Below are 21,040 nucleotides of genomic sequence, written 5' to 3'. Positions count from 1 at the left end.
TCCAAGCTCTGGATGCCTTTCAGCAGTCACAGGGCAGGCAGCCCAATCAGTCTTAAGATGCAGCTTGATAAATTTGCTAATTAGATTATATGCCTTGGTTGCTCATGAGGCTAAGGAAGAGACCTTCATGATTCATGCAGCATTGCAACCCCACTCCTCCAAGGACAAGAACTCCCAGAGCTTTCCACTGATTTTTCTTATTTTGGTCACCACAAGCAAGGCTCCATTGCACCTGTCCACTCCTGAAAGCCCTTCAGATGCATGCTGCAATAAATCCAGTATCTCCTCAATGTATATAGAGAGATGTTGCCCTTACCACCTCCCAGTGCATCTCCAGCCCAATGCTCTGAAGTCCCTCTGCTATATCAGACACTCTAGTTTCCTATTCTCTAAATACTTCCAGCAGTTGTTTGGGCTGCCTTTGGAGATTACTACAGTGTTCTCCTAAGCTATTTGTTTTCAAAGGTACTCAGATACTTTGCCTGTACCTTTGATAGGTTTCCAGCTTTCAAATCCCTGTGTTTAGATAAAAATTACTTTCAAGTCCAAGATTCAATAGTTCAGCCTTTCAGCTGCAGATTTTAAATGACCAGATCTGAGCTAAGCCAGCAAATGCAGCTGCTGCCCTGCCAACATGTGACACCATTTCCTCCTGGACACCCCAGTGGCTCTGATACAGCTACCAGGATACACAAATGGATTCATTTCTTGTATTCCAGTGCCTTCTAACGTAAGGCTTGACTGGGAGCTGCGAAGGTGTTCATGAGACCAGTGGGTTTGTATCAGCCAGGGCACCCCCCAGCTCCCTGCAAGGCAGGGGGTTCTCTCCATGCACATCTGCTGAGGGGTCGCATAGGCTCCCAGAAAATGTGGGATCCCAGTTTTGCCTTCCTACTCTCAGCCAAGTGAACAGAAAAGCCTGTCTGTGCACAGGCACTGCTGCAGCCCTGCCTCCACCTAAGCTGAAATGTATCACTGGCACTGAGGACATAGGGGAAAACCTGAGCACAGGTGCTCCAGGCTGCAGGAAGCTCAGGGGCAACCAGCTGGAGACAAACCTCAAGCCACCCCATTACAATAAACCACAGGATACCATCCCCTAATGCTTCAGCTGCAGCTGGTCAGGAATAACCAGGAGTTCTGCTTTTTATCCAGATTCAGATAGCACCCACATTTACTCTGGAGTCTGCTTTTAGACAGGATTTGCTGAGCATGGCTGGGCTGTCCCAGGTGGAGGTTGTCCAATCTCTTGGAGAAGCTCCACCTCCAACAAAACCTCATCTACCAGGAGGCCCTCATAGCCTTCAAGACAAGGAGCTACAGCCAGTGACAGCTCCACAGTGCTGAGGATTCCTCAGTGCTTGGATAACTGATTGCAAGCGAGGAGCCCTGTGAAAGCACAGGAAATATGCAAATATAAGACAAAGCAGAAACATCAGCATCTTAGAGAGGTTTGCCCTCATTCTATCAAAGCCTAGCAGCAGTGATGTGTTCCCTCCTCCAGCAAAGCTGTTGGGATTGTGTCACCTGCTTTAACACACTGTCTTTGCCCTTAGACGTGCCAGGAGGGCATGAATTTAATTAGTATCCCCATTTAATTTACATTTTCTATAAAGGATGGGGATGTTTGCAAAGGGAATCCACTTCCCATTTCAGACCCCTGACCAGGCTCAGCTGGATGGATATTTATTTAAAACATTATCACCCTCCCTGCCTGCTCACAAGGCAGGGGCTGCTGCCATCACAGCATCACAGGTCACAGCAGGCAAGGCGTGCTGAGGCTGCAGCCCAAGGCACCAACCAGACAGGCTGGGGGTGTGATCCTGGGTTAAAGTGCTGGGTTTGGTTTGGAAAATATTTGTCTGCATTCCAGGCCAGCACAGCAGTGTAAGAGCACTTACTCCAACATCTGCATCGCCACATGTAATGTGGCTAAGAAAGATAAAGAATCAAATATCAAGTCAGTGAAGACTTTGCATATACAGAAATGCTGTAGTATTAAAAAAATCATTTGAATATACAAAGACTTCCTTTCCACCTTAAAACTCATAAGCACAACAGAAGAAAAAAAAATCCATATCCAGAGACTTGCAAATTCTCTATCCTCACACCCAAAGCATACCAGGTCCTTTCTACAGACAAGCAACCAAGGCATCTCATGTTTGCCTTGGCTTGACCCATACTTAAGATGTCCCAGGAGCCTGTGAAATGATGAAAAATAAATTAAAATAAAGTTCAGAATACACTCACAGCCACAACCTCTGTAGTTCTGCTGAGGAAATGCAATCCATTTGGAAGGAGTACTAAAGAGGCAGTGGGGAAGAAAAAACAGAAAAAAGGGGTTTTTTCTGCTGAAGAATTTTAATTTTTTTTCTGCTTTGGGCTGCACAGCAGAAGGGTGGTACCCATCAACAGGGGAGTGGATAATATAACCTCCCAAAAGTGATACCTGCATCACCTGATTGTGCACTGCCCTCCAAATGCTGCCTCCTCTTTTCCTGCAGAGAGGCTGCAAATACAATTAGGGAAACAAAATATAACTTTACAGAGGAGGAATAAAAACCAAACAAAACAATGTAGGAACTACACAGTGCAGAGTGTCATTCTATCTGAGCAGTTTAAGGTGTACAAAACCCAAGGAAGTGGAACTCAGATCCATCACTAGGAGCTCTCAGCTGCCGCTCCTGGATGAGGCTCCTCTCTACTCTTCTCTGGGAAGGAGCATTTACCCTATCACCAATACCTGTGATAATGAAAAACTGATTAAGGACATCGTAAGGAAAAAGAACAGCCTCATATTCCAACAGACAACTTTGCTCACTGAAATTACAATCTCTCACACACTCTTCTGTGTGTGAGCAAGTACAGCTGTGCATCCAGTTTTCAATTCTACACTCATTAAGCAAAGAAAATATTAAAAAAATATTTTTAAATCATACAGAGTCTAAACCAGCAGTTTATATCAGTAATATAACAAAAAATGTCAATCGGTTTCCACATCCAAGAAATTAACTTAATCAGTTAGAATAACAAGACAGCCAAAACTTGGCTCCCAAGAAGGAAGCTGCCCTTTCTTGGGGGAACCCACTCTGTCACCCATAACCTGATCCCCTGCAGCCTCTCAACCACATTTTTGGGGATGTCTGATGCCTCTTAATGCTGCGACCACTGCTGACAAGACCAGTCCCAGGGACTCTGTTTAATATTCTATCCCTGGCCCCAATATAGTGCAGAAAAGGGCTAGGGGCAGGTATATTTTATTAAATGAATATTGATTTTATACATGTCTTTGGGGAGATCTAATCAAAATTAAGACAGGAGGAATCGTGGTGCCATCTGAATCCAAAAGTACAGTGAGAGCTGGTTGACAGAATAAAAAGGCAAAATTGACACGTCCTCTAAAAATACATCCATTTCAAATTTCTTGAGGTGTTAGACTCAGATAGGCTGCAGGAATATCTCCAGGGAGATGGCAGCTAGTTCACTTCACTCCAGTGTATTTTCATCACTCAGCTGCAGGTGCTGGGTGGCTGCCACCACGCTGAACCTCCTTCATAAATCACTTTGAGATTTTTAAAGCGCAGGTGCCCATTGCAAGATGGGGCACTTCAAGGTTGTACCCCTGCTGCCAGTGGTGGCAGAGCTGCAGGGGCACAAACAGGTGCAGGCACATGGTCCTGCCCTGGCATGTCCCCTCAGCTGGGCAAGCACCAGAGCCCACCCTGCTGCCACTGGAATTTGGGGGTTTTGAGGAGGGAGAGTCCTGCTCAGCTGTGGGACTCCAGGCTTGGGAAAGTCATGGAGGCAGGGAGGGGGACATGGGCTGCATTCCTCATGGGTGAAGGATCAGAGAAAGGGCTCTCACTGCTTCTCTGCACATTAGTCAGCACATAGGAACACAAAAACAACTCAGAGCAAATCTGCTCCGTAGTATTAGGGATTATGACTCAGAGATTTTTTATTCCTCTCCCCGTGACTCATCCGGTGCAGCCTCATGGCCCAGATTCAGAACAGCCCAACCTTTTTGGGCTCCCTCTGCCCAAAATCCCATTAAATTGCCCTTTGCAGTCAGTGGTGAAGAATTCAGGGGATTTTTCCCTTCCTTCCCCATCAGAGCAGGGGCTGGAGGGAGGGACCACGTGCCTGTGACAATGCTCAGCACTGGCAGAGCCAGCACAGCCCCGTGACCAGCTGCAGCACAGGCACAGCCCAAGGGGGTTATAATAAATAAATGTGATGATATCCATGGCACGGGGGACAGCTGGCTGCCAGGTGCTTCCCAGGAGGTGCAGGGCTGTGACTTCAGAGAGGTGGCAGTCATTTGTCTGTCACAAGAAGGTAACAAGATTACAAGAAGAGTCTGGAAATGACCCAGTTTACCTCCTGGGATGGGTTAGAGTTTACTGGGAAGGAATCCAGAAGCAAGGTGGGGCTACATGTGAGGTTTCTGGCTAGGAAAACTACTTTCTATCTCCTCTGCACTTTCTGCATCACTGGTGATGAAAGATTCCTCAGCTAACAAGGCCCCCAAAAGGAACCTGTGCACCCTCCCACCTTACAATTTTTAAAGAACAGGCTCTGTAGCTGCAGAATAAGGAGAAAAACATTATTTTGCAGAGGATATAGCCAGGTCAGCCTCATCCCACAGCCCTGAGCCCCAGCACAAAGTGATCCGGGCTAGGCTGAACCAGAAGAGTTTTGTGGCCCCTCTGTGTTGGGATAATAATAGCAGCAGATGAATTCCACATTTCAAACAAGGGTAAGATATTAAACAGACCCTCTGTACAGAGATTAGGTGGAATAAGAAAAACAATAAATCCTTATGTTCTTGGACTTGAAGGGATTGGCAGGGAAAGCCAGGGAGTGGGGCCCCAGCACTCGCACAGTGCCCTGCATAACCAAGTACTTGGGGTTCAGCTGCCTGTCCAAAGGATGAGGGCTACAAAACACAGAGTACTGAAAAAGCTGAGAGACCTTCATCCAGGTCCACTCCAAAATCACTGTATTCCCAGGCTGCCATACCCTGTGAGGTCCCTGCTTGTGCTGCCTGCACTCACTCACACCAGAAAGGCACTGTAGGGGCACTCCAGCTTGAGATGTCAGGTGAGAAGCACCTCCTACCTCCTCTCGCCCCTCACATGAATGAATCACAACGAAAAAGCAGCAAAGAAATTGTTTTCCCTTATAGAGCTGTATGAGGAGAAGTTACCAAAGTATGAGCCCTTTTCCAGGCTCCTACAGGAATGATTTTAAGTCTGAAAACCAGAAATAAAGATTAGTAAAGGCAGGAAGAAGCATGAAGAAGAAGTGGAACCTCTTGCCTAATTTTTTTCTTCTTTTTTGCTTAAGGCTATTTCTGTTCTGCTTGTTCCAGAGGAAGGCACTGGCTCCCAGTGTAGTTTTCAACCTTTCCACAAACCCCTTCGAAGCTGAGCTTCCCCCCTCCCTAGCCTGGAGGCACCTCACATTGCTCCCTCCTGTCCACCTCACCTCTTAGGACCTCTCTGCATGAGGCAGACACAGTTTCAGCCAAAAGACTGAATATCAACAATTGAGATTCCATCTAAATACCCTCTTCCTTAAAAAATAGCTTTAAGATTAATAACTGAAGAAAACTACCTTTGAAGACTGAATTTACTATATGGAGGTCAGCCCATATAGTAACTGATGGATGTTGATGTCCTGTGGGACAGCAAGTAAGCTAAAAACTTCACTTTCATGTTTAAAATCATACCCTGTAAACAGTATTTCTGCTGTGTCCAAAGGATCTAGTAAAACTAATTGGTGCAAAGGGACTCCCCTATTCTGCAGAGGGAAATCTACCCTGACACAGCCACATTATCTGTTAACAATGCCTCATTTTGCAATAAACCCCAGCTATAATACTGCATCGTATTGCAGGGAGATAAGCATAACTAATGCCAGGGTTCTTCATGCTTCCAGTTATCCTTGACAGTAATTTATAAATTTATAAAGTTCTTTATAGGACACAGCTATGAATAACATTTGCTAGAAAGAGCTCTTAAATGTGCTTTAGAGTTTCAAAACCTTATTTCCTTATCCAGATTATTACATCCCTTATGTAAGCCCTGGTGACACTGGAAATTAAGTCACCTGTCTAGAATAAAAGTCACTTCACCCTTATGCAACCACAAGTCACCTTTACCAAGGAGGAAGGCAGCAGGAGGTACTGACAGAAGGACAAACATTGACTCCAAAATGTCAAACAAGAGCTGGGAGAAGACAGGCAGCAAGTGACAAAAGGAGGAGAGAAGGTATTTACAGCTCTGAATCACACATTTCCCCAGACATCTTTCATTAATGATGAATATCATAATTTCCCTAAATAATGCAAGGAAAATTAGTTTAATCATTTAAAGGCATCATCAATAATAAATGCCTGAGCTCCAGATGCTAACCTCCCCATTCCTCCATCCTCAGGGACTGTTTTAGGGAAAACAGTAAGACTGCTGTCACATTTTAATTTTGGAAAGATGCTTCAGTATCAGGGTCAGGAGAACAAAAGAAGTGCCTGGGACTGAGGCCTGTCAATCTGAGCCCCTGCCAGGTGTAAAAGCTCTTTGCACCAGGCTGCCATTCCCAGTGATAAAGCAGCAATCCAAGTGCTGTTCTTGTTTGCTCAGGTGAAGTGCTTACAGCAGAGGTATGCACCGAGATAGCTGGGGGCAGATAAGAACAGAGAGCCCTTCCCACCTGCCAGGAGAGGGTTCCAGCAAGGACCTGCAAGGGCAAGGAAGAGGCTGCTCTGGAGGCAGCACATCCATCACCTGCAGCACAGCAGCTGCAAGGCTGATGCCACATCTGAGTGTACCCAGCTGCTGCATCGGCACCAGCATCAGCATCTGGATGAGAAGGGGAAGCAGAAATTGATGCATGGCCACCATTCAGTACCAGACTGCTCAGAAACGAAGAGCAAAAGGAGATTTAAGAGCTTTGAGCTCCATCGCTGCAATGCTGCTGGCAAAACCCACCATGTACCCAGGAGCATCTTCTAGAGCACAGGAAATCCAGAGACATTTCCCAGCTCACCTTGACCTGGGTACTGTCTCCTCTGAGCCATCTGCCACCTCATCAGCACACACGTCACACCTTCCCTGAGGTGTGGACTCCTTTGCTCTGCCCTGACAAAATCATTATCCCAAGGGCTGCTGCTGCCATGGCAACCCCAGCCGCTGAAAACAAAGGCAATGAATTGGTTGTGCAGGACTGGTGGGAGGAACTGGACTCATTTGGGGATGTCCCACTCACAGCAGAAGGGACAGGAAAAGGGGTCAAAACCCAAAATCATGGGGACAATGTTTCCAAAATGCACATTTGTCAGAAAAGCCTTTTGTCTGCAAATACAAGAGGGATGCAAGAAGCAGGAGAATAAATCTGCACAGAACTGGCACAATTTTGACTTCCAAATCCATATTATGACATCCTCTAAATGAAAGCAGGGTGACCACCAGCAGAGACAGAAACCCAAAGCAACCACCAGCATGTGATTCAGTGTCTCATGGCAAGGAAACCCAGCCTGCTGCCTCTGCCAAATTTCTATCAGGGGCTGGGGTGGGGCGAGGTTTGTGCCACCAGACCATGATTTCTATTGTTTCAACTTTTCTCTCTTCCCTTGGATTCAGAATCTGTGCTATTTTAAGCAACTATGCTAAAAAATACCCAGAATGTAATGTCTGTTTGTGCTGCCCATAAAAATCTTTTCCACTGGAACAAAGATTTAAGCCTCTGACTCAAAAATTACTTTACAATGGGGGGCTGATTATCAAGAGGGCCAGAATATCCTCTTATTAGAAAATTGTTCACTGGGTTTCCTGAACTCTGCATGGTGGTGGTAACTCAGTGGCTTGTTTGGTTGGATGCAGGCAATACCAGCTGTCTCTGACACAGGGGAAAAAGCAGCTATGCATTTTATAATACAGAAAAAGAGCTTAAGGTAAGTGTGTGAATGTGTGGCATGTGTATTCACACACACACATACATGTATGGATACACACATCCTTCTGATCATTGTCAAAAAAGATACAGGAAAGAAAAACTCAAAATCACAACAAAGGATGGGAAGGACCAAAGGATGCGCTCCACCTGCTTGTCACAAGTAAAACAAACCTAACTAAGGCACTATTTAAAAATTATTATTATTATTATTATTATTATTAATATTTGTCTATTACAGTAGCAAGCATCATGGGGGAAGATTCAAGCCCTATTTGTACAAGTCTGATGCAAATACTTAAGGCAGTCTGGAAGACTCATCTGGCTTTCCTTAGATTGACATAAAAGTACCTCCTATTAATTTTAGCCAAAATGAAGTCTCTTTTGTTTAGAGACTTGTTTCTATTGGTACAATACTGATTTGCAGACAGATTATGTTACAAAAAGGGAGGGTGTATAGGCTGGGCAGCACCCAGGCAGGGGTCCATCCACAGGTGTCTGGGGATATCTGTCCTGCCACCATCCTTAGGAAGCATCTCCCAAGCCTTGCTGTTTTTTTTGGGCTAGATCAGTTCCAACAGCCCCTGATGCTGGGCCTGCCTTTGGGGTGAGCTGTGCCCCAAAGCTTTGCACCAATGATGACCCCATGGCAACCGTGTGTGCCCTGTGCCACCTCCCAGCCTGCTCTGTGCCAGCAGCAGCTGCCCCACAGAAACTCTGCCCTTGCTGACCAAGCACAGAGGGGAAAGCTCTGTGTAAAATGCTCTGCTCACTCTTAGGCAGCAGGACAGATTAGATTTTAAGGCAACAAGTCACCAGCTATGAGCCAAAAACTTGCCTTCATACATGCCGAGCAGACTCCATCCCACTGACCAGGATCTGAACAAGAACCCATGAAGGAGAAGTTCTGGAAGGGTTCCTAGGCTATTTTTTAGGTTACAGAGCCAACAGATAGTCAAAGTTTGGCCTCACAGCAAGCAAAGAAATCATATCCAATAATTGCATCCAAATTAAAAAAAAAAAAAATTACCCCAGGGAGCCTAGCACACTGTAAAACTCTTATTTACAAGTTTTTTGGCTGTTCTTTCATCACCAGAATTTACTGGAAAAACTCAAAAGCAATCATCATTTTACAAACATGTTTTGCTCTGCACAGTTCCTGCACCCAATTTCACAGGGAGAACATCAACAGGAAGACAGGAGTCCACTGCCACCCCAGGAAGCTGCACTGTGCACTCCTCTTGCCTTGTCAAAACCCCACCTCTCAATTTATATACCCTGCAATAATTATTTTGCTAATCACAGGCTGCTCTGTGCTTCTCAAGACTAATTATTATTATTAGAGCTGGCTCAGCTACAAACGCGCTCGCTTTCCAAACACGCGGCGCTGGGCTGGAGGAGAGGGGTGGGGGCTTAATCCTTTACTGGATGCAGCTTAAGGCACTGAATGGTATTCTGGCCTGTAATTTCTTTAAAAAGGAAAAATAACATCTTTCAGGAGATTTTCCATTTTGAGTTAGCACAGAATCACCACAAAAAGAAAAAAAAAATACTGGGTAAGGCAACATAACACATACTATGGTCTTCTTTCAACTCATCAGCTATATTTATCTCTGAACTGCAGCATAGAAGCATATTTCACTTAGAAAAACTTTTTAAGCTGCTTAAAAGAGACACTGAAGCAGCAAAGGCCACACACTTGGATACTGGAGGGGAAGAAAGGAAAGATTTATATGTTCAGATGCTGTAAACTAGCTGGAATCTGCCACCTACAACTCGTCGCCAAGCCCTCTGGTGAGCAGGCATGACTCGGGCACAAGCCAACATGAGCTTGAAATGTTTTGGTAGAAAGCTTCTCATATGACCTGGCTACTTTTAGCCATCTATTTCACTTTCACACACAGTTTTGCTTTATTTTGTTTTGAAGCACCTGCTTTTGACCAGGGCCAGAGACAGGATGCTGGCTAAGAACAACATCAGCATCTCTCCCAGTATAGCAAGTCTACCCCACTTGAGCCCAAAAATTTAGGACCAGCAGCATTGCAAGCCTCAGCCTTGAATCTAAAAGGACTTGCACAGTGACAGCTCAGCATTAAGCAGACCTGGCTGTAGAAACAAATTTTCTGAGCTGTCTGCCAGGTTACCTCAGCCATGATCTGCTCCTTATGCTTTCCAAGGCAAGGTCCTTGGCATCCCCCAAGTCAACCAGTGTCACTCAGTTTCCCACCCTGAGGCTGCAGCTATTAGAGAAGTTCAGGTGTCAACACTACTGTGTTCAGTGGACTGACAGCAACAAACTCATGAAATAAACAGCCCATTCCTGAGCCAAACTAAACAGGGAAAAAACAAAAAGAAGCAACTATTTGGGCAAGCAAGGGAAATGGAATTGGGCCTGAGTGTCTTGAAAATAGCAGATCACACCAATTCTCACTAAATGATCCCTGGGCACAAGAGGCATCAGCAGGATCAGGTTATAAGCATGATCTGAAATAGCCCCTCATCTAAGGGGGTTGAGGGGTGGGGGTGATAGGCATAGGACACTTGCATGACTTGTGAAAGTCTGCACTGCAGAGGGGGAAAAAAAGAAAAAAAAATGAAGAGTCATCCTGGCTGAAACACGACACTGAGTGCTCACATTTCACATAAGGAGCCTCACGTATTATCATCAGCCACATGCAGGGAACAGTCTGGAGTATGATTTCTGTTTATTCACCTTGATGACATCCCTTGAAATATTCTGCTCGGGTTACATCTTTCCAAGAAACAAAAAAACCCTCTTTCCATCTCTTGGAAGGAAAGCCCCTCCACAGGTCTGTGTGCCTGAACCACGCTCAGCAGAGCTCACCTGCCCTGACCCCCTGGGAGGGCTGGCTGGGCACATTCAGGAGTTGCCAAGCACAGAGAATAACCAATGCCACAAACTGGGGCTTAGAAGCATTTCAGGATGGGAAATGCAGTGCTGAGTCCTGACATTTTTGGTGGGGGGCAGGAAAACCAAAACAGCTGTGCAAGCAAAGTCGCCCAACCAATGCGCTTGCTGCAAGGCTGATGCAGCTGAGAATAAAATGTCTGCTGTCAAATGATATTGAGCATGTTCTGCAGCTCACCAACACCAAAGCCTTTCCCATTTCAGATCTCTCTGTCTCTATAATCAAAAGCAGTCGAAATGCTGTTCTACTGTCTACAAGTCAACCCCTAAAAGAGGCAGTTTGGCAGCACTCACTGCTTGCACAGACTGGGAAGTGCTGCACAGGACCCGTCCCCAGCTCCCAGTGCTGCCTCCTTGTTCCTCCCATGTGGCATCTTCTTAGGGGGATGGGGATTGCTCAATTCGAGCATCACCAATGCACACACAAACCCACCAGCTCAACTCTTCCCACAGCCAAAAGCTCTGCCATCAGGGCACGGCAGCCCTCGCAGAACCACCACACACCAGGACCTCAGTCCCTTGCAGGGCACAAACACAGCTGGAAACAGGTGGAAAGGCCCTGGGCTTGCAGCACGACAGAGAAGGCTACTAAAATCAGTGGCAGAAAGATAAGAGGTAACAGAAGGAATGCAGAGTCTGGGCTTGGAGTGCAGACTGCACCCAGCAAGGAAGGAAACCACTGATCCTGAGGTGCAGGGAAACTGTGATCACTAACCTCAGTTTTATTGTTAACCATCAGATCTGAGAAATACCTGCTCAGCCACAGCAGCTGCAATCCAGAGCAGACAAGGGAAAACAAAACATTCAGGCTGAGAATAATTTAGAAAGAAGGGAAATGAGAACAGTTCCAACTCTAATTCCTTTTTTCCAAGAATTAAGGGCACAGCTGCTGTCATTCTCAGGTCATCAACTCTTGGGGTGTGCTGAGGAAGTTAACAGGGTGCCTGGCCAACCTGTCCTGGTGAGAGAAAGGGGATGCCATGCAAAATAGAAATTATAAACCAACCTGGAGAAGAAATATGTGGAGAGGAAGGTAAAGAATGAACAGCTAGAACAGAAAAGAAAGGAGAAAGAAGGTAAGAAGGGAAACAGGCCTATGAAAAACACCAAAGGCATAACACTCCAACACAAAGTGGAACAGAAACAAAGAAGCAGAGAGAAGCTATGAGAAAGAAGCAAAGTTAGAGATACACAGGCAATTATCTTTCACATATACATATAAAATACAAGTAATGTTACTTGTATATAGATATATTCATACAAACACAAGTAGAAAAACTCTGCCATGCTTTATCTACATTGCCCTGGACAAAAGCAAATTCTCTTCTGTGAGTGTGGTGAGACACTGGCACTTGCTGCCCAGAGAAGCTGTGGATTCCCCGTTTCTGGAAGTGTTCAAGGTCATATAGGATGGGCCTTCAAGCAACCTGCCCTAGTGGAAGGTACCCTGCACACAGCAAGGGAGTTGGAACTACATGATCTTTAAGGTCTTTCCAACCCAAACCATTTTACATTTTCTATATCTATATACAGTGATTCTTTATCTTCACCACCAGCCAAGTCAGCACTGACAGTTTTCAGTGGCATGGAAATGCTTTCTGTACACTTCTTGTACTAAGCTGGCTGGCAGTTTTACTGCTATTCAGAGCTGAAACAACACAGGAGCTATCAAAGAAAACTCACTGTACAGCAGCATGTTTATGGTCATCGTGTGCACAAACAGCCACAGATGCCCAGGAGGAATATCAGCACTGTTAGTTATTGGCATTACATAGAGCACCACCAAGAGCTTGAGATACCAAACGAGTCTGTGCTGGATGTTATGTAAAAATAGAACAGAAAGGTCAGACCCTGTCCCAGAGACCCAATGACCTAGGGTAAAACCAAGATAAAGATAGAAAGCAGAAACAAATAAGGCAGGCTGACCAGAATGGAGCCATGCCAAAGGAGACACTGTCAACTCACCATACATGGCAATCCTGGATGGGCACATCTGAGAATCCTGCTTTAGACAGGAAGCTGGGAAGGGATCAACCACAACGCAGTGGGAGCAAAGACCCAGCTATTCCCTGTTCTCTGAACTCCTGCTTAAACCACTAATGGGTATGGTGTAAAGATCCCCCACTACTGAAACAACCAGCAGCAAGCAGTAGCCCACATCAGAACCACCACATCCATCAAACCACACAGAAACAACCCCTAACTGAAGTGGCCACAATGTCCATCATGATCTTGACTTCAAGATTCCTCTTCTAACTGCTAGTTTGTTTAAATATCACATTTTGAGACACATAAAACTGATGAGGACTAGAGTCCTGTATCAATTTACTTGGAATCTGTGAGACCATCCCCCGGTGATAAATGAGGCAACATAGTTTAAAAAAAAAAAAAAAAGTTTAACATGTAACACATCTGCGAAATAGTAGAGCTTGCTTGAACCTGTTAATGCAACAAGGTGCTACAAACCAGTCTTGTGACTGCAAAAAAATTTATAATAATTTATCCTAGTTTGAAATGGGTGAAGAAAGGGAGGGCAGAGTTAAGGACATCCCTACCTTATTCTTGTAATTTCCAAACTATTTTTTATATTTCTAAAAGTCTCAAACCACTGCAGGTAACTGGAACTGCAGTCAAAGGCATTTTTCTCAATGCTGGTTAAACACTGCAGTCATTACCATATTATCTTTTGGGTACTGTATTAGCTGATGAACTACCATCTGATACATTCTTTTCTCTTCCTTCCTTCAACCCAGTAGTGGAGGGTCTTGGTCTGCTTGTGTGCTCCTTAACTGCCTTTAAACATCACAAAAAACAATCCCATATATTTAGGAGAAGGATCGTCAGTTGAACATAACTTGGAGCACAATATTATGAGGTTTGTGGTGATCCTTATCTCTTGAGGTTGCACAATTTATGCAAAACTGGACCCTCAGAGAGCAGAGCTTCATATCCTTGCAGAAAGTTCCCGTGGCCTTTGGCACAAAGTTTTAAGCAATCTTCCTGCTACCTGAGGCAATTCAGGGAGCACACTTACAAGAGATCAAAATACCACAAAACTTTATCTGTATTTCCAACAGAAGCCAGCAAAGAAAGACACACAGCCAAGACGGGCTGCAGCTTCCTGGATGGGCTGATGCTCCCTTCACTCACAGGCTCCCTGCACAAGTATGGCACTGCTTCTGTCAAACCAGGACACAGCAAATGTCAAGGATGAGACCAGGACTCGGCCCATGAACAGGTGCTGGACCTGCTAACCAACCAGAGATGAAAGAAACAACAGAAGAAGAAAGTTTATCACCAGGAGAAAGTCAAGAGCACTCCTAACCCTCCCACTCAACTGACCACCTGTGGACAGCAGGGCAGCAGCAGGCTCTTCACCCCTTCCCCATGCTCTTGGACACTGCTGGAGCTCAGAGAGCTCTTCCTCATCAGTGACCCAACAGCATTCAGGAACTTGGCTCCCTGGCAGCAGCTGGGTACAAAAAAGGTTTAAACAGATGATCTTCACACTGTGGCCATCTGGGCCTGGGCTGCCCAGCCAGGTCGCCTCCTGCAGGGCAGTGGGGGGCTCCACGTGCCAAGACTGGTGGGAGGAGGCAATCTCATAATTTTTCCTGTGGTACCAGACACTTCAAAGAACTCATAGGTGACGTCAAGCTCCTTCTCCTGCTGCCACTGTGCCCTGCCACTGTGGAAAGATGTCAGGAGTCTCTGTGCAGAACTGCTCTGCTGGCCAAGCCTCCAGTGAAGCTGCAGCCACAGGAGTTCAGCCTGAGTGCTTGGCAGCTTCTAATGGGCATCGAAATCCCTGAATATTTTCAAATAAAATATTAATGCTATAAGCAATATTTCATGGGTCTACAGGCTTTGTCACACTTCAGGGAAACCTTAAAGAGATTTAGCCTTGATTTTCTAGAGAGCATGGATCCCATGTCAGCCCATCCCTGATGGTATCTCGCACCTTCACAGCCTGAGCTTTCTGCTGCCACAGTGGAGACAATATTTTTTACCTGCTCAGCATCCAGATTTGCTAAGCAGAACAAGATACAGGTATTTATCACCATGAACATAAGCACTCCTGATATTATTACAAGAAGATGAAATGCATTATCAAGAACAACTGTAAGCTCTCTTATCTTAGTGGATCAGGACAAGTGACTGAAGGTTGTTGGATTCCTGCCATCCATTCCCCTACCATACTGCTGTGATCCATGATACGTTGTTACTTAACAGAGGGAAGTACAGAATTTAAATCCTATTTATTGTAATTTGTCTCACAAAAGCAGCCAAGAAAAATAATCACTAAAAATTATTAAGAATATCCTGCAAAATAAGGTATTCGGTAAAAATCTCTCAGGTCATTAAGATTTATAAGGAAGGCAGGAACAGTGAGTACCCACAGAGAGGTACAGGCTGAACCCCCAGAAATGTAATGTTGTGCTATGTGCCTTATGCTAATAGCAACATCTCTGAACAGGCTACAACCTATCTCAAAGATAGTTACACCCAAATTAATACCTAGTAACCTGTAGATTGTACTTGATACACTTAAAATTACAAAATCACTGCAAATCTCCCTTCCTTTTTTTCTCCATATGAAGAATGGCCATTGACTGTGTTATGAAAGATGAAAAGCCAGTACTCACTCTCACCTGCCACAGTAAAATAGCAGCTAGGGAAGATCTCATTTCCAGACCTTCAACATTTGCACTTGAAACATGCAGCTGCTTAGGAAGAAGTTTTCAAAAGCTTTTTTTCTGTGCTGGTTGTGTTGGTTGCTCCCACCAGACCTGGCCCTTAAAGAGCACCTACACAAGTCACCACTGCAATTATTGACCATGTCAACGACAGGAGCTCAACCATTTCTATGAGGCTCTGAGGTCCAGCTGACATTCGAAATCTGCTACTCTAAGCTGTGAACAGCCATATGGGAGAGAGGGGCTGTCCTGACACATGCGCAAATGAAAGAGTCAAGCAGAAGAGTAGAAGCTGGGAGGAGAAAGATGGTTTGTTGAGCCACCAAACTCTCCCCATAACCCATCACTGGGAACCCCACCATGTTTTCAAGATGCTTGTAACAAGCAGCACTGGTGGGTCTTAGTACTAAGGATTCAAGATCAAGAAAAATTTACAAGACAAATTTCCCCTCTGAACCTGCTTATCTCAATCATATTTATTCACTCTTCTTGTATATTCAGGAAAGCTGGGCCTCCTTCCATCTTTTTCCACAAATGGAGACCCAAAGCTCAGCTTCTCAGTTTTGCCTCAGTTACCAAAAAACAGAGACATGCTGGTGGGAAGAACCCTCTGGGGTCTCCAGTCCAACCTCCCAGCTCATAAATAAGGCTGATTATTTTCCTCTGTAACACCAAACACATGTATATTTTTGTTAGCATTTTTAAATAATCCAATAGCAGCTTTTTAACAGTTAAGAAATGTATAAAGCCTTGCTCACCCCCAAAAGCTAACTAAGAAGAACCAAAACCAGATAGGAGATACCTGTAAATCCAAGGATTCAGCAAATATCATCTTCTAAAATCCCTGAGCAGTATTCCAGTTGCCTGTGCCACAGCATGAAGCTCTTGGCTTGCTCCCCCAACAAGAACTTCTGGGAAAATGTATTTCAGACTTTCCTACTCTTATGAAGGAGGATCAAAACTAAAAAACCCATTATCATTATTTAAATAGGGCTGGAAAGATTGCTAAAGATTTCCAAAAGGATGCAAAGATTTCCAAAAGGATGGTAGCCTTCTGCTCTGTGTGTTAAATTAGTCACTGATAGCTATGATTACCTACTTACAACCTCAGCTGAAGCATAAATGGGTTTTGGTACATCATTTCTAGAGACCGCAATAGCATGACTACACAACTGTACAATAAACATTATCTTTATAACACAGCTTATAAAACAGTAATGATAGTTACACTGATGAGGATAATAATAATAATAATACAAACATCAATATCAGCAAAGAGGGACCTGTGCCTTATCCAATCAGGGGGATGTCAAGGGTTCAAGCACAGTCTGGGCTTTTGTGATTGCTCCACATCGCACAGGCTCAGCCAGGAGCCCAGGACTGCTGTTTCCACCATGTGAAGGAGCACACACAGCACCACACAAACCCAGAGCTGCACCACAGGCAGGGACAGTGATACCTGATCTGACACTAAGCTGCAACAACACAGCACCTTGCTGAAACTCATCTAGGAAAAGCCACTTTTCAGCATGCCCCTTCCACTTGTGCATTCAGGGCTCACTCCCAGCCTGGGCAGGGAACTGTGCAAAGCAATGCAATGTGTCTTCCTTTGGCTGGGACTTTGCTCAGCCAACATGTTCAAGATGAGATGGTTGCAGTACAATCAATTCTAGGCCTCAAAATACAAAGTGCTAATCAAGAGTTTCAGGTTGCTGCTTTTTTTAAAAAAAATATGCTCCTCAATGGGATGTTTCTTCTCCTTTCTAAGTTGCTGGCAACAGCTCCCCAAACAGCTGAGATCCATACAGGACCTCACAGAACACCACTTTCTCAGCTCTGGTGAAAAGATACAAAGTTTTTGTTCTCCTGACAGGGAGGAAAAAAATGAGGCAAACAACCTCTTAAATCCAGCTGTTGGGAATTCAGGAAAGGCACAAAATTATCCTAGACAACAGGCATGCTGCACTTCAGCAGGCAGCAGACAATCTGTCGTTTGCCTGCTTGGGAATGACTTTGAACCTGTTACAGAAATCCCCTGGAGCAGGAGAGCTTATAGTGGGTACCAACATGATGGCTTCTACCAATACCAAATAAAAAATCAGGATGCTGCTTCCACACCAAAGGTGTTACTGGGCTGACATACCCCTTACCCAGCCCCATTCCAGCAGTAAAGCTAAACACAGATGAGGCAGGCAGCCAGCAGGCATCATGGAAGCCAGGCAGCCCAGAACAGCCATTCAGAGAAAGCCGGGAAAAGCAGACTGGACCATCCAGCAGGACAAAGAGAAGATGATGATGATGGGTGGTTAGGAAACCTGAGTTTTCCACCTTAAAATCCATGCACTAGACCCATTCAAAGTCTGGGGGCTCCCAACACAACCCACGCTGTGCTGAGGGTCTCTACAAGCTGCTTACAAATCCACATGAGGAGATGTGGTCTTGCCACTCAGCTCTGTTCTGTACCTGCCTCTAAAGAAACAGCCTACAGCTCCAGGTACTGCTCTTGCAGTAGGGACCTCCTCTCCCCAAAACAGGAGAGCTTTTCAGGCTTTCTTTGGGCTTCTCTGCCATTCATTCTCACCTCCAAAAGAGAAGCTGGGTCCCATGCCTGGAAAAGCCCCCAGCTGATAGATGACAACGATAGTGATGTAAACCTCATGCCTCAAAAGTTCCCAAAATCCTGCAGCTCTTGGCCAGGTACATGACCTGGCACTGGGTATTCTTGTCTGAGACCACAAAAGAGGTGACAAGAGGCTGATTTCCAAAATATCTCATGCCAAAGATACTCTGCTGTGCAATGACACCCTTCCATGCAAAGACACAGTCCTTCCAGGGTTTGGGCTGCTCCACTTCTCCGAGTGCTCCACACATTGCAGCTCAGCTCAGCCAGGTGGGCTCCCAACACCTGCACAACCCAACCTCATAGTGTGGGGGCATGGTCAAACCTCCCCTCTATTGTCCAGAGACTTTGTAATGAGCAGATTTGCAGGAACCTACCCAGTAATTTTTACACAAACCTGCTTCTACTGCTCCTTCCAACTCTGGTTTTAAGGCGGAAATGACTGAGACAGAAGCTGCCCCTTGTCTTGGCAATTTGTTTTAGCAGCTAATCACTCTTGCCTTTAGTTTCTAATTCACCATAAATTCTGATTTGATTTATTTACCAGGCACTGGTTCTAGCTCTGCCTGTCACTGCTGCATTCGAGAGCTCCTTCCTGCATGATGCACTGTATCAGCAGGAATTCACGGATCATTTTTCCTTTGAGGTGATTGGAGATTCAATTGTGGTATCTGCTGACAAATGTAAGATACCAATAGCAATGAAGATGAGACAGCACTGGCATCAGAAGGGGTGGGAAAACCTGACAGGAAAACCTGGGTGATACTCAACCAGTACAGCCTCAGTACTGAGGGTATCCTACCCCGATTCGCAGGATAGAACTCCGCACTGATGTTCACATCCATACCTTGAATTCACATAATGAATGAGACCATCCAGGCATGCATTAAAAGACATTCAGATCATAAACATCTGGATGTTTTAGATCACAAACATCCAGACCACTCCAAATGCCTGGCCAGTCCCAGTGTCTGAGTTACAGCAGGCTGCTGTGCTCAGCTGAGGAGAGCTCATGCTCCAGGTAACCATCCCAGCGCTTTTATCTGCCACCCTTGAAGCAACAGGGAAAAAAACACCACCAGCAAGCCGTGTTTTAAACAATCTCTGGCACTTGCCAGAGAGAGAGAGAACTGAGAACACTCCTGAGAGAGAGAACTGCAACACTGGTAGCTCAAAAAAATGCTGTCCTCCACGGAACTGTACTCACAAGGTGAGCAAATGGCAGGCACTGCACCCCCAGGCTCAATAATGCCATAAGCAGGCACACAGCAGCACTGCTTCCCAGGGCACTGAGCACTTTGCTACATAAGAAGATGGACAATCTCAGGAGCAGATGCAGCTGTGATGAGGGAAAACAGGCCTAGATGCAGTGATACGGAGTCCAAGAAACAGACTATGTTTTTATGTTTTTATTCCCTCCTCACTCGTCATAAATCTCACCAGGAGCCTGCAGGTGTTCAGAACTAAAGCTACCAGCCACCAAGGAGACAGAAAACAACATACAAAATAAGATCAGTATCACCTTGTTGCAGAAAGGCAAAAGCTTCCTGGCCAGGGATGCATTTTCCTCTCTGCTAGCTCAGTTTGCAGCCCTGCATCCCTCTTGTATCACAAAGCAGGACATCACACCACCCCCGGCCAGCACTGAGAGGTCAGGGTGTCGTGCCCACCATCCCAGCATCTCCATCCCAGCAGTGATGCACTGAGAGCAGCACAGAGACTCCACTGAGGCTCTGATGAACCTATCTGCACTGCTGAACTGCTTGGCACACAGCTGCAGTGCACACTGCACCACAAGTTCCTGACACCAGACTTTGCTAAATTAATCTGCTGGGAGAAAAGACAAACCCCCAGTAATCCAGCAAGCAGCAGAAATGCCTCCCATGCCACAGAAAAAAACACCATTTTCCCATGGTTTGCCAGCACTACTGTCTGCATAGACCAATGGGGAAAAAACACTATTTAAGCTGTCACACTTGTAAGCACAACCTTGCAATTCTGAGTAGAGCTGCACCAGCATAATTACTGAAAAAGCGTGTAGAAAGAGCCTGTAGAAAATGTGATACTGCAATAATGCACTGAACACATTCAGCTGAAAGGTGCTAAACGAACACAAGATGCACCAATGCCCTGAAAGCACAGATACACTTTTCCTCCCCCTAGCCTTGCTCCACATCAGCTTCCCCTGACAGCAATTTCTCATGCAAAAACAGTGAATGAAATATATACAGCCAGGAAGCATAGGCTGCCTTTGTAAAGCATTCAGATTAAAAACAGAAAGATATGGTTCAAATCTTTCAAAGAGTTAAGCACAAGATCCAATCGTAGAACACCAAAGTCCTTAATGAAACAAAAAGCCGGGCTCTGGTTGTGCAGGGGCACAGAGAGGAGAGCACACCATAACACAGAGCCACAGAACCGTGCTGCCATCCGGACACACAACTCACCATCACCTCTGAAATCCATCACCTCTAGCCAAAGGTACATTCCAAGTGTGCACTTTCACCAGGGAAGCCAATATTCCAATTTATAAACTACCTAAACACACAATTCCTCTCTGCAGCAGACAGGCCCTTCGATGGAGGCAGGCCTGAGCCTTTCCTTATTCCAGCGCCTGCAGACGGCTCTGACGCCGCCGGCCATCAGCGAGCCGAGGCAAACGATGCCAGATCCTCCAGATCTTCCAGGCCATCAGCGAGCCGAGGCAAACGATGCCACATCCTCCAGATCTTCCAGGCCATCAGCGAGCCGAGGCAAACGATGCCACATCCTCCAGGCCATCACCGAGCCGAGGCAAACGACGCCAGATCCTCCCGGGCGAGCGCAGGCAGGGGCTGGCAC

General features: G+C 45.6%; 1 long non-coding RNA gene across 1 annotated transcript in view; it reads right to left on the bottom strand.

Annotated features, from left to right (window-relative positions):
- LOC134427946 (uncharacterized) overlaps positions 1 to 20,770 on the bottom strand; it is a 123,549-nt gene extending 102,779 nt beyond the window's left edge. The window contains exon 1 of the long non-coding RNA XR_010030275.1: positions 20,738 to 20,770. This is a non-coding gene — a long non-coding RNA (uncharacterized LOC134427946). The remainder of the gene's footprint in view (positions 1 to 20,737) is intronic.
- Positions 20,771 to 21,040: the final 270 nt, after the last annotated feature.

This window comes from Melospiza melodia, chromosome 1 (assembly GCF_035770615.1).
Source record: "Melospiza melodia melodia isolate bMelMel2 chromosome 1, bMelMel2.pri, whole genome shotgun sequence".
Taxonomy (NCBI): domain Eukaryota; kingdom Metazoa; phylum Chordata; class Aves; order Passeriformes; family Passerellidae; genus Melospiza; species Melospiza melodia.
The sequence above is the reverse complement of the archived record's forward strand: the minus strand, read 5'-3'. Positions and strand labels throughout refer to the sequence as shown.